We start from the raw sequence: 12248 nt of genomic DNA, 5'->3' as shown, positions 1-12248 counted from the left end.
TTCTTCAATGTGTTTATCAAGTGATTTCTTCATTCTCGGCCTTTGTAGTTGGCGTCCCGTTCTCAGTGTCGGCCTGGCTTGGGTCTCCGGTCCCGGGGCTGGCAGTGGGGGCGTTTGTTCTGGGTGGTAACTCAGACGTTGTCGGTAGGTTCCCTTAGAAAACATCAACAACAGCGAGAATGAATTTTTTTGAAATCCAGCGCTTTACAGCCCGCAACACGACCTATCTCCACGGCATCAATAAGGCTGGCACTGACGAGTGCGAATGCGACCGCGGGAGACAGACGGCGCGACATACCATCCTTAAGATGATCTTGAGGACGGAAATCCTGAAGTAATTCTTGGGGGTCCTATCCACAGTACTTAAATACACATAGCGAAGATGAGTGATAAGTAGGAAACAGTAGAACAGGAGGGCTAGAAAAGGCCTGATAAGTACATTGATACAGAACGAGTAAAAAGACTGTTAGTAGAGGGGCAACCACATCCAAGCAGGAAGTAAACAGTTCTGATAGGAACAGCTTGTTTGTAGCAAGACAATTCCTGTTAGAACTGGAGGCCTCCTAGGAAGCAATAAGTAGGGGCACCTATACTTATAGTTGTACGCTGCATAGCTGCCACTATGGCGCCTGGGTCAGCCTATGAATTGACCAATCAATAAACCAACACACACGAGGACATCCTCGGACAACACCTCCGTAGATCTATTCTAGGCCCGGCTCTCGGTTTGGACCCATATCCGTCTAGCTGTCTGTCTAGGCTTCGCCTTTTTGATCGTCGTTGCATGACCTGATGTGAGGTACACACTGCCAGTGGATGTGATATGACCTTCCTGCTTGGCTACGAGTTGTCCTCAGGGCGGTAATATCGGATTCTTCCTTGGCTTACGCTTGTGTTTGCGGGTCATGGAGTCGTCCTGAGTTTTCCTTACTAAAATCGGTTTGCTATATTTATAACGAGATAGGAACGCTCAGGAAATAGTGCCGTGGATCTCAAAAGCATGACGTTGAAGGTGCATCCTGTGGGCAAGCGGCATCTTACAAACCGTACACTCTATCTTGTCATCGGCTTGCATCTTGGACAAGTGCTTACGTTTGAAGTGCCTGGTCAGGCCGTTGGAAGAGTAGAACTCTTGGATGAGATCATCCACCCGAGGATCATCCGGAAGGAGACAATGGGCCTGGCCAATGCATAGAAAGCATCTTCTTGGCCTCTCGGTCTTATTCCTGGCATAAACAGATAGTGTGGCAAGAGAAAGGGGGCTGACTTCCGAGCCACTGGAAGGCGTCTTAAGGAGCGAATCCTTCGACTGAGGCCGAGGCCGGCGCGTGGTGCATCCTTCCTGGACAAGACAGTACGCGGATACTGCATCGATGGCGTTGTCTCTCCGTTTGAATTGGTCTTCGAGTGTGGCGATGAGCGGAGCAGTGAGCGCTGCGAGCAAGCGCTTTTGTGCGGGTCCCTGTGGACGGCAGGTGTCCACCACTGCAGGCTTGGTGAAGCTATCGCCTTGTAGTTGGCGCTCAATGTCGTCAACAGCCTGATTGTCAGTCCATTCGTGGATGATACTCTGCTTGAGCTCTCTCCTGAGTCTCTGCTTTTCGTTGTTTATCTCTCGTCTAGCATCCCTGTACGCTTGGGAGCGAGGAGGTAGTCTTCGAAGGGCTGTCTTCAATCTTCGGATTGTAGGATGAGTGGCGATGGATGCAGACTGCTCCTGCGTGAGGTCGGTTGGCCGACGCCTGCTGATGGAGTGGCCAATGCTGCCAGACTGCTTGATCAGCGCCTGTTGCGGCCTTTGGCCGCGGAGGATGCCCCAAAGGTCGGCGCCAATTTCACGTCCAAGATAGTGATGTCGAAACGGTTCGGAGCTGGCGTGACCCAAGACCAGGTTTCGGAGCGCCTCGCTGACATCGGCTATAGCTGGGGGTTAGCATTGTTCACCGGGGGGAAGGATAGAACACAAACCGCTTTGATCAAATCCGTTCGCTGCATTATAGCGCAAGCTGTAAAGTATGGTGGAGTATTCCAATCCCATAAGCTCACCGATTCTCTTGAACCAGGCCCCCATCATGGCCTCGGAAATGGGTTCGTTAGTGGATAGTACATAACCTTCGGTTCCTAAAACAGCGCGACGGAAAATGTAGGTGTCATTCAAGTCCTCCCGTAGCGGCAAAGGCAACTCGAGCTCGCCGGGGCAAATGTCGAGCTTTTTCAGCTGGTCCGGTGAGGTAAGGCTGCCTGCACGAAATGCCTGGTGGCGGAAGAGAATGCCCAGAAGAAACACGTGTGGGCTGAGCAGTAAGGAGGGATCGAACATAGTTTCGGGGATTGGATAAGTATTCCTGGAGACGCGTTAGCTCTTGACACTTGCAGAGCACTAGCACCGGCTTCATACTGAGCTTTAGCACCCAGGTATTCCTTTGTGAACTTCGGAGTGAACCGAATGAGAAGCTTATGTGGCCCGCCTTCTGGATCTCTCGCTAGAACGACGCGTATGTCCCTGAAACGAAGCCTCGCGATAGCTCTGCGACGGGCGCCGGCAGGAGCAACCAACAGGACAAACAGTACAGCAAGGATGCGCACTTCTCCCACCTCAAACATCTTTCGTGTTGTGCTTAGCGTTTCTTCGATGTGCTGCTTCAGTTGGTCGATTGTCATAATACGGTTGGCCCGCGCCTGGTCATTTAGGCCGTGCTTCTTGGCCAGCCTTCCAATAACCTGATCTCGTCAGCAAAAGCGGTTGTGTCGACTCAAAACGCCTGCATACCTTGCGCATGCTGCGACCCAGCTTAGAGGCTATTCTCTCACCCATAGCCCTCTCAAACACAAGTCTAAAGATCTTCCAGTATGTCCCCAATGAGCTTTTTTTCTTGATACCGTTCCTCTTCCTCCCGTCTTTGCCAACTTTCTGGCTGAGGTACCAATCGAAGAAGTTGTAGAGGAGTTTGATCGAGAGCGTCTTGTAGCAATGTCGAGGGTCGCGGTTGAGGACTTCACAATATCTATGGTTCGGGGCGTTAGCTACGGCAATGTCAAAGGCAAGCCCACGTCGTCCTTACAAGCGCCACTGCTCCTCAACATTATCTAGTAATGCCGTTGTCGAAGGACTGTAATCTTGACCCTCGAATTCGCTTTCGTTCATTTCCTCCACCGCCCTCCGCCAGTAGTCGGGCGGGTGGAGATTCCCGCCAAACAACATGATCTGGTCTTCGACGTCAAGTTCGGCTTCTTCGTCGAGGTCTTCGACGTCCGTCGCGTCGGTGCTCGGGCCGTCTTCATCTTCGTTTACGTCAAAGACGTCCTCGTTGGCATTGGAGGTGTCATCACTGAGGTCGTCATCGCTAGGCGAAAAGGAATCGTCCGAGTTGGAGGCGTCGACATGACAACGCTGGCGGGGTGGCATGGTGATGGAAGAGGTGCAAGATTTGTTGGGGAGGGGGAGACACAAAGAGCTGACTGCTTCGCGGCGAGCGTTCGTCGGGAAAGGAGGGATGATGAAGGATGCAAACAGAATGCATTGTTGGAAAGCAGCAGTCGTGGCTTATGTACCCCCTGTGCGTAAGCCATTTTTGGAGCTGTGGTGAGAGCCAAACGAAAATAGCAGCCTCGGGAAACATTGGCATGGAATAGTCAAACGGTCCCTTGGATGATACCCCGCGGTACATGCCCCACCTGGGACTGGGCTTGGATCGCCGAGTGGGTCGGCCCTCCTGGCTAAAAGCGGCGTCAGGTTTTTGGCAGATTTCCCGCCGAATGTGGCGGCAGAACCTGCCGAAATAGGCGGCAAAGAAGCCGTTTCATTCTTTAAGAGAGTAATTAAACTTCTACTTATATTTAAATTAAATTATAAAGTAAATTAAAGTTTACAAAACACCTTTACTTATATAATATAATAGTAAGCATCTAGCAGCATTTATATTTAGATAGTTAGTTTAATTCTAAATGCTAAAATCTCTTTTATAGTAGTTTAATTAAATACTAAGTAAATCTACTGCAAATAAAGCTTTAAGTTCTATATATATAATAGGGCTTTAATAATAGTATAAGTATAAAGTTAAAAGAGGTATAGTAACTAAAAATAAAGAAGCTTATTTATAAACTATACTAATATACCTAATTGCATATATTTTAATAACTAAGAGAGATATTAGAAAATAGGTTATATATTTAGAATCCTTATAAGTTTATTAATAAAATAGTATATATTTTATCTATATACCTTATATATAAGGAACTATAGACCTACTAGTTTATATATAGACTAGTAGAAACATTTTAGACTAGCCTTTTATACTAAAGACTTTAGCTCTTTATACTAAATAAATATACTATACTATAAGAGTTTTTTATATAAAAAACATATAATAATATATATTAATAATTTAGGATTTTATCCTTTAGGTAAAAGTATAAATAAAAGGAATTTCCCTTCTTTATTTACTTTAGTTTTTAAAGATATATATTTATACAATATATAGACTTTCTTTTTATACCTTTAACTTACTTTTATCTATCTTATCTTATCTCTATATAAAATATTATATTTTATTTATCTACCCTATTTTTAATTAGTATTATTAGAATAGTATTTAATAAAAACAAGATAAACTACTATCTAAGTGTAACGGGCTGGGCCCGTATGAGGCCTTGCTGGATATCGCGGCCACGGGCGACCCCGGGTCAGGCCCACCACGGAATCCACGATGCCGACAATCCGATGGCCAGTGCGGCATGGGCCGCATGGCCCTGATCAGGCCGCTGCGAGGCGGAGATTTGTTGTTCTTCCCTTCTAATCCTCATCTGAGGATACTCGTAGTAGTCGCCATAGCCTGTTGCAAATACACACGCCTTGGACCGTTACATTATCCTCAGATCCCAAACACCAGGATCCTCTATACTAGACGGTCGGTTCGTCTAGTGAGGACGGCCAGAGTCTGCGCGATTAAGGACGTCGGAGCCTTTCTCTAGAAGTAGCGGTCTGGCGGAGGCTGGAGGACAGAGCCTCGTAGCTTAGTTGAAAAAGGGACCGTCAACCAAAATAGCTACAGAACCCGTGGACCCGATCAGAGTAGGACTGATCAGGAGTACCCCGTCTAGTCTCAACAGAACCACGTTGTGGTTGCGGGACAAAGGATAGACCGGAAGAGCCCCAGAGAACACAGTGTGTTGCGGGAGCTATCGACATGGAGGGCAATATGAATGCCGAACCATCTGAGAATCCACAGCAGCTGGTGCAGCTGATCAGTCAGCTGGCTGCCCAGCTACAGGAGATGCGAACCACCCAAGCGGCCGAACGAGAGGCCCACGGAGAGCAGATTCGACTGCTGCAGCAAGCCCTAGCCGCACCTAGGCACCCGACAACGACCCCAAACGAGACCCCTACAACGACTGCAACCTCCACCCCCCCTGATCAGGCTCAACCGATAACCGCGCTCCGAAGAAAACACCAGATACCCGACCCTCCGAAGTTCGATGGTACCCGTAAAAACTTCCGACGTTGGTTCTTGGAGATGAAAGGAAAGATCCGCCTAGATAGGAGAGCCTTTGACTGTGACGCTGATATATTTGGATATATATACGCCAGGCTGGATGGTACAGCTCAAGCAATGGCGTCAGCGTACTACGCTCAGGGTGGAGCAAACGGAGAAGAGTCGCCCGACCAGTTCATGAGCTACCTGGAAAGTTGCTATGGAGACCCAAACGCCAAGGCCAGGGCACTCAGCCGACTACGAACGCTCCGCCAGAAAGAGTACGAGAGCTTTGCTGTTTTCCTCCCTAAGTTCGAGGAGGAACTGGCCGAGAGCGGAGGAGGCGAATGGGTTGACGTTGTAAGAATCAACTACCTTGAAGGAGCCTTGAATGCGACCCTACGCAGCCACCTGATCAGCGTGGCTGATATCCCGGAATCTTACCCCGAGTACACCAGGCTCTTAATGAAGATCGGATCTCGCCTAGACAACCAGTCCTCTCAGGAACGCCAAGAGAGGCAGCGACGAAGGCTGTCTACCCCTGGTCAGGCAAAGCCTAAGTCCCCTACAAGACCACCTCACGACAAGATGGACTGGGAGCCTACCAAGGTCAGTAAGACCAAGGCCCCTGACCAGGGAGGGAAGAAGAGGGACGTAAGGACCAAAGACTTCCTGTGCTATAGGTGCAGGAGGCCAGGGCACCTCGCTCGGCACTGTGAGGACGTAGAAGAGAAACCTCCGAAGGCAAAGACTAAGAAGTCGAAAGTCAAGAAGTCCAAGACTAAGCTTGTTGCCGAGAGTAGCTCGGAGGAATCGAGCGAGACGGAGTCTGACCAGACCTCAGAAGACTCGGGAAAAGAGTAACTCCTGGCGAAAAGCGCCGCCAGGAGGTAGAAGCAAGAAAGGAGTGGCGGAGTGTTAGGAAGAACATGGATAGTGAGCCCTTTTATGTTAACATCGGAATCAATAACACCCATTACACCTACGCCTTGGTGGATAACGGGTGCCTCACTTACGCCACAATCAGCGACACCTACGCTACGAAACTCCGCTTGCCGCGTATCAGCATACCACCGAGAGCCCTCGAACAGGTCAACGTCACAGTGCCTGGGGCTATAGACACCGTCACGTACGCCAGCATCGACATCGACGGGTACAAGAGACGACGATTGTTCTTTTACGTCATCCCTGATCAGGAGGACGACGTGATCCTTGGACAATCCTGGATGAAAGACGATGATGTGGTCGTCCGCCCAGCAACCAACTCCCTGCATATTGGAGTAGCAAACCACACGGTACAAGGAAGGAAACCCGGGCAGGAGGATCACCGGTTTCCTCTACAGAAGCAGGCGGCATCAGTGTTCATGGCCCTGATCAGGCGCGAGAGACGGGAAAACCCGGCGGAAGGTACCGGTATGAGAATTTTTGCCGCAAGTATCGCGGATATCGAGAAAGCCTTGGCCCCTAAGAAGAAGACGGACCCAAGAGACAAGCTCCCTAAACACTATCACCAGTTCCTTCCGGTCTTTGACCGTAATCAGGCCGAGAAGCTTCCGCCGCACAGGAAGGGGATAGACCACGAGATCCCCCTGGAAAAAGACAACAACGGCCGAGAGCATCAAGCCCCCTGGGGACCACTATACGGTATGTCCAGGGAGGAACTGATAGTGCTGCGGAAGACCCTTACCGACCTGCTGGACAAAGGGTTCATTAGAGCTAGCAGCTCCTCGGCCTCCGCCCCCGTACTTTTCGTGAAGAAGCCTGGCGGAGGCCTGAGATTCTGTGTTGACTACCGAGGTCTGAACGCAATCACGAAGAAGGATCGATACCCTCTCCCCCTGATCAGCGAGACGCTGAGGGCGGTATCACAAGCCAAGTGGTTAACAAAGCTAGACGTTATTGCAGCCTTCCATAAGATCAGGATAAAGGCAGGGGAGGAATGGAAGACTGCATTCCGCACCCGGTACGGCCTGTACGAATGGATGGTCACACCCTTCGGGTTAACTGGGGCCCCGGCGACCTTTCAGCGATACATCAATCACACGTTGAGGGACTACCTTGATGAGTTCTGTTCTGCCTATATCGACGACATTCTGATCTACTCGAGCGGATCGCTCGCAGATCACCGAAGCAAGGTTAAGAAGGTCCTGATCAGATTGCAGGAGGCAGGGTTACAGATCGATATCGACAAATGCGACTTCGAGGCAAAAAGCGTGAAATACCTCGGATTCATTGTCGAGGTAGGAAGGGGTCTAAGAGTCGACCCTGAGAAAGTCAAGGCTATACAGCTATGGGAAACGCCCCGATCAGTAAGGGGAGTCCGATCCTTTGTGGGGTTTGCCAACTATTACCGACAGTTCATACCCCAATTCTCAGCCGTCGCCCGACCCCTCACTGCCCTGACGAAGAAGGACACCCCGTTCGTATGGTCTGAAGAGTGCCAGGACGCCTTTGAGGACCTAAAGGCCCGTCTGATCAGTGCGCCGGTACTAGCGCACTGGGATCCAGAACGAAAAACCGTACTAGAGACGGATTCCTCCGGATATGTGATCGGAGGTACACTCTCTCAGTACGATGAAGAGGGTCTACTACGTCCAGTAGCGTTCTTCTCGAAGAAGAATCTCCCCGCGGAATGCAACTACCCTATTCACGACAAGGAGTTGCTTGCCATAATACGGTGCTTAGAGCACTGGGACGCAGAGCTCAGAAGCGTCCGAGAATTCACCATCGTCACAGACCACCTCAACCTTAAGTACTTTACTACAAAGCGACAACTGACCGAACGTCAAGTTAGATGGGCAGAGACACTGTCTAAGTACAACTTCACTATCCAGTATAGGCCCGGGAAGCTAGCCGTTACCCCTGACGCACTGTCGAGAAGGGAGCAGGATATGCCCCTAGGGGAAGAGGACGACAGGTTGAAAGGACGAGAGTTACAGCTGTTGAAAGAAGGACGGAAGAGCCTTCGCGTAAACCGCGCCGCAGTACTGAGCCTGGGGCCGAGGTGCCCTGATCAGACCAAGACGACCATCAGGGCCGGTTTTGTATCAAGCGGGGACGCTGATGGAGGAAGCGACGAGTCTCCTAAATGGACTGAGCCACCAGTGAACCCCTTCGAAGACGACCCTTTGAAGAGCCTGTGGGACGTTGGGTTAGAGAACAACAACCGGTACTACTTGATCAGGGACGCTGTACAGCAAGGAGCCAAACAGCTGCCCTCTACGTGGGGAATCCCTATCATGCTGTCGGAGTGCACAGTCGACGGAAAACGCCGGCTTTGCTGGAGGGACAGGATATGGGTCCCGCATTACGAGCCTTTGCGAACGCGGCTGATTCAGAGCATTCACGACTCCGTGTTATCAGGGCACCCGGGCAGAGATGTGCTTAAGTCCCTGATCAGTCGGACGTTCCACTGGCCAGGGCTGTCTCAGGACGTCCGGCAATTCACCCGCAACTGCGACGTTTGTGGACGAGGCAACGTCTGGAGAGAGAAGCGCAGAGGGCTTCTTAAACCGTTACCGATACCCGAGCGATTTTGGGCAGAGATATCGCTCGACTTTATTACCGACTTACCTACAACGAGGAAGAAGAACAAGAACCTCTTGGTTATTACGGACAGGCTGTCTAAGAACGTTATACTGGAGCCTATGTGGGAAATTTCGTCCGAAGCAACAGCGAACACTCTTGCTACTGCCTTGATCAGACACCACGGAACCCCCAGAGCAATAGTGACTGATCGAGGGACACAATTTGTCAGTCAGACGTGGAGGCGCCTGTGTCAGCTCCTCAGAATCAAACAGAGACTCTCTACAGCCTACCATCCGGAGACTGACGGAGCCACGGAGAGAGCTAACCAAGTAGTAGAGACCTACTTGCGGGCCTTCTGCTCGTATGCTCAGGATGATTGGGACGAATTGTCCCTAGTGGCAATGATGGCTATTAACAACCGACCGGCGACATCTACAGGGATGAGTCCGTTCTTTGCCACCCACGGATACGACATCGACCTGATCAGGGTGGACGAGCCATTGAGAACGGACGACAGCACCCCTATCGCGAAAGCTGAAGGATTTGTGCAGAGATTGAAGGACGCTACGGAATGGGCCCAAGCCGCCATGGCCACGGCTCAAGAGCGACAAGAACTGTACGCCAACGCGAGGCGACAGCCGTCCGATCAGTTCAAACCGGGCGACAAAGTCTGGCTCAGGTTAACGAATGTGAAATCAGACAGGCCCTCAAAGAAACTGGACTGGGTGAACGCCAAGTATACGGTTCAGGAGACAGTCGGAACACACGCGTGCAGGTTAGACACGCCGCCTGGGATACATAACGTCTTCCACGTGTCCCTCCTGCGGCATGCCGGAAACGACCCTTTTCCATCGCAGGAACAGGACGATATACAACCCGCCGCCCTTGTGTCTGGACCTGATCAGGAGTACGAGGTCCAGGAGATACTGGATAAGAAGAAGCACGGTAGGGGTTGGAAGGTCCTCGTGAAATGGACGGGTTGGGCGAAGCCGACGTGGGAACCACTCAGCCAGTTTCAGGACACAATAGCACTAGCTGAGTACGAAGAGAAACACGGCCCCCTTCGGAAGGGGAGGAGGGGGGTATTGTAACGGGCTGGGCCCGTATGAGGCCTTGCTGGATATCGCGGCCACGGGCGACCCCGGGTCAGGCCCACCACGGAATCCACGATGCCGACAATCCGATGGCCAGTGCGGCATGGGCCGCATGGCCCTGATCAGGCCGCTGCGAGGCGGAGATTTGTTGTTCTTCCCTTCTAATCCTCATCTGAGGATACTCGTAGTAGTCGCCATAGCCTGTTGCAAATACACACGCCTTGGACCGTTACACTAAGAAATATAAATAGTCTATTTTTATAACTCTTAAATAAGAGGTTTACCTCTTATATATATAAGTTAAAATTAGTATAAAGTGTTTAGTATTATATAAGAAGTTTTTATTATATAGCTTTTTATAAATAAAACTTTTCTTTTTATAAAAAAACCTATTAAATACTCTACTAATGTATTTATACTTACTATTTAAATAGATATTTTAAGTTAATTTTATTAAGTATTAAAGACTATTAGTATAAAGAGTATTAATAGTTTTAAATCTAAACTTAAATTTATTTAATTATAGTATTAGTATAGTCTTAAAGATAGTTAAGTAAATCTTTAGTAAAGTAAGATATAAAATTATAATACTTAAAGGTATATATTTAATATTTATTATAAATATCTTTATATAGTACTTTTAAATAGTAAAGTAGTAGTATTAAGTAGATACTAAATTAATTTACTATAAATAAAGCCTTATGCTTTATATATATATATATTAAGGCTTTACTAATAGTATAAATTTAAATATAAAGTATAAATAGTATTTTTAAAGTATATTAAGTTAATAAAAAAGATTATCTTACTTCTTAAAATATATAAAATGTTTTTTTAACTTAAGAGATAGTTATCTTTTATATGTATATAAGTAGAATTAGTATTTAATATTATTTAAGAAGTCTTTACTATAGTTTAATTATAAATTAACCTTTCTATTACTATTATTATTATAAGTATTAGTTAGTAAAGCTTTAAATTTGTTTATAATTTTAGTATAAAGTAAGTTAAATTCTATAGTAAGATACAAATCTTTAAGATTTAAATATATATTTAAAGCTATTTTAAAAGTTAATTAAATACTTTTAAAATGTTTTATTTTAGTAGATTTAAATATAATCTTAAATTAATTTAATTATAGTATAAAAATGCTATTAAATATTATAAAAATAGATTTTTAATAAAGTATAACATAATAGTAAAGTAGATATTATATATAAATAAAGGTTTAAGTTTATAATCTATAAGAAAACTTTAGTAATAGTATTATTATAATAATATTATTATAAAACTATATAATACTTATAGCTTAAAAATTAAAGTATATAAACTAGATTATATAGTATTTATTAATATATTATATTTTAGCTTATTAAATTAAACTAGAGTATTATATATAAAAGATTAATTTAGAAACTTTAATAATAGAGATAGCTCTTTATATTAATACTTATAGATCTTTTTAAATAGCTTAAAGAGTAAAAATAATATAGCTTTCTTTAAAAGAATAGTAGAATAAAGTAGAATAGCTTATAAAGGCTATAAGAAGAAAAGGATTATAAGATCTATTTACCTATTAGATTTTTAGATTTAATTATATATAAAAGATAAGTTTAGTCTAGCTAACTAGTAGGACTTAGCATTAGTATTATAAATACTAGTCTTAATTTTATCCTTTTACTTATATCTTTAAGAGGACTTTACTTAATTAATTATATTCTGTTTTACTTGCTTTAAGTAAATTAAATCTAAGAATTAAAGCCTCTATCTATTAATATATAACTTTTAATAATTTAACAAGCTTACTATTTTAATTCTTTCTTAAGTATATAGAACTATATTGTAGTGTAAAGCTGCATCTTATTATATACTATAGCTAAGAATTTAGCCTTTAGTTTTTAAATTACTTTAGCTAATTTAGTAATCTTTATAAGCTTTTCTGTTTAAAATTAAATATTTACTTAATTAACTATAGATTAAAATAAAGTAGGGTAACTAGTCTAATTAGATGCTTTTCTTTTAATTTTCTTTTAATTAGAGATTTACTTATATAAGCTAGATTTAATTAAGTAAAGAATATAAGGGAGGGGGGGGGTAAAGCTAATTAGACTTAGCAGATAGAACAACTTACTTTTATTAAACTTATTACACAGGT

The sequence above is a fragment of the Colletotrichum destructivum genome, chromosome 1 (assembly GCF_034447905.1).
Source record: "Colletotrichum destructivum chromosome 1, complete sequence".
Classification (NCBI taxonomy): domain Eukaryota; kingdom Fungi; phylum Ascomycota; class Sordariomycetes; order Glomerellales; family Glomerellaceae; genus Colletotrichum; species Colletotrichum destructivum.
Note: the sequence above shows the minus strand (reverse complement) of the source record.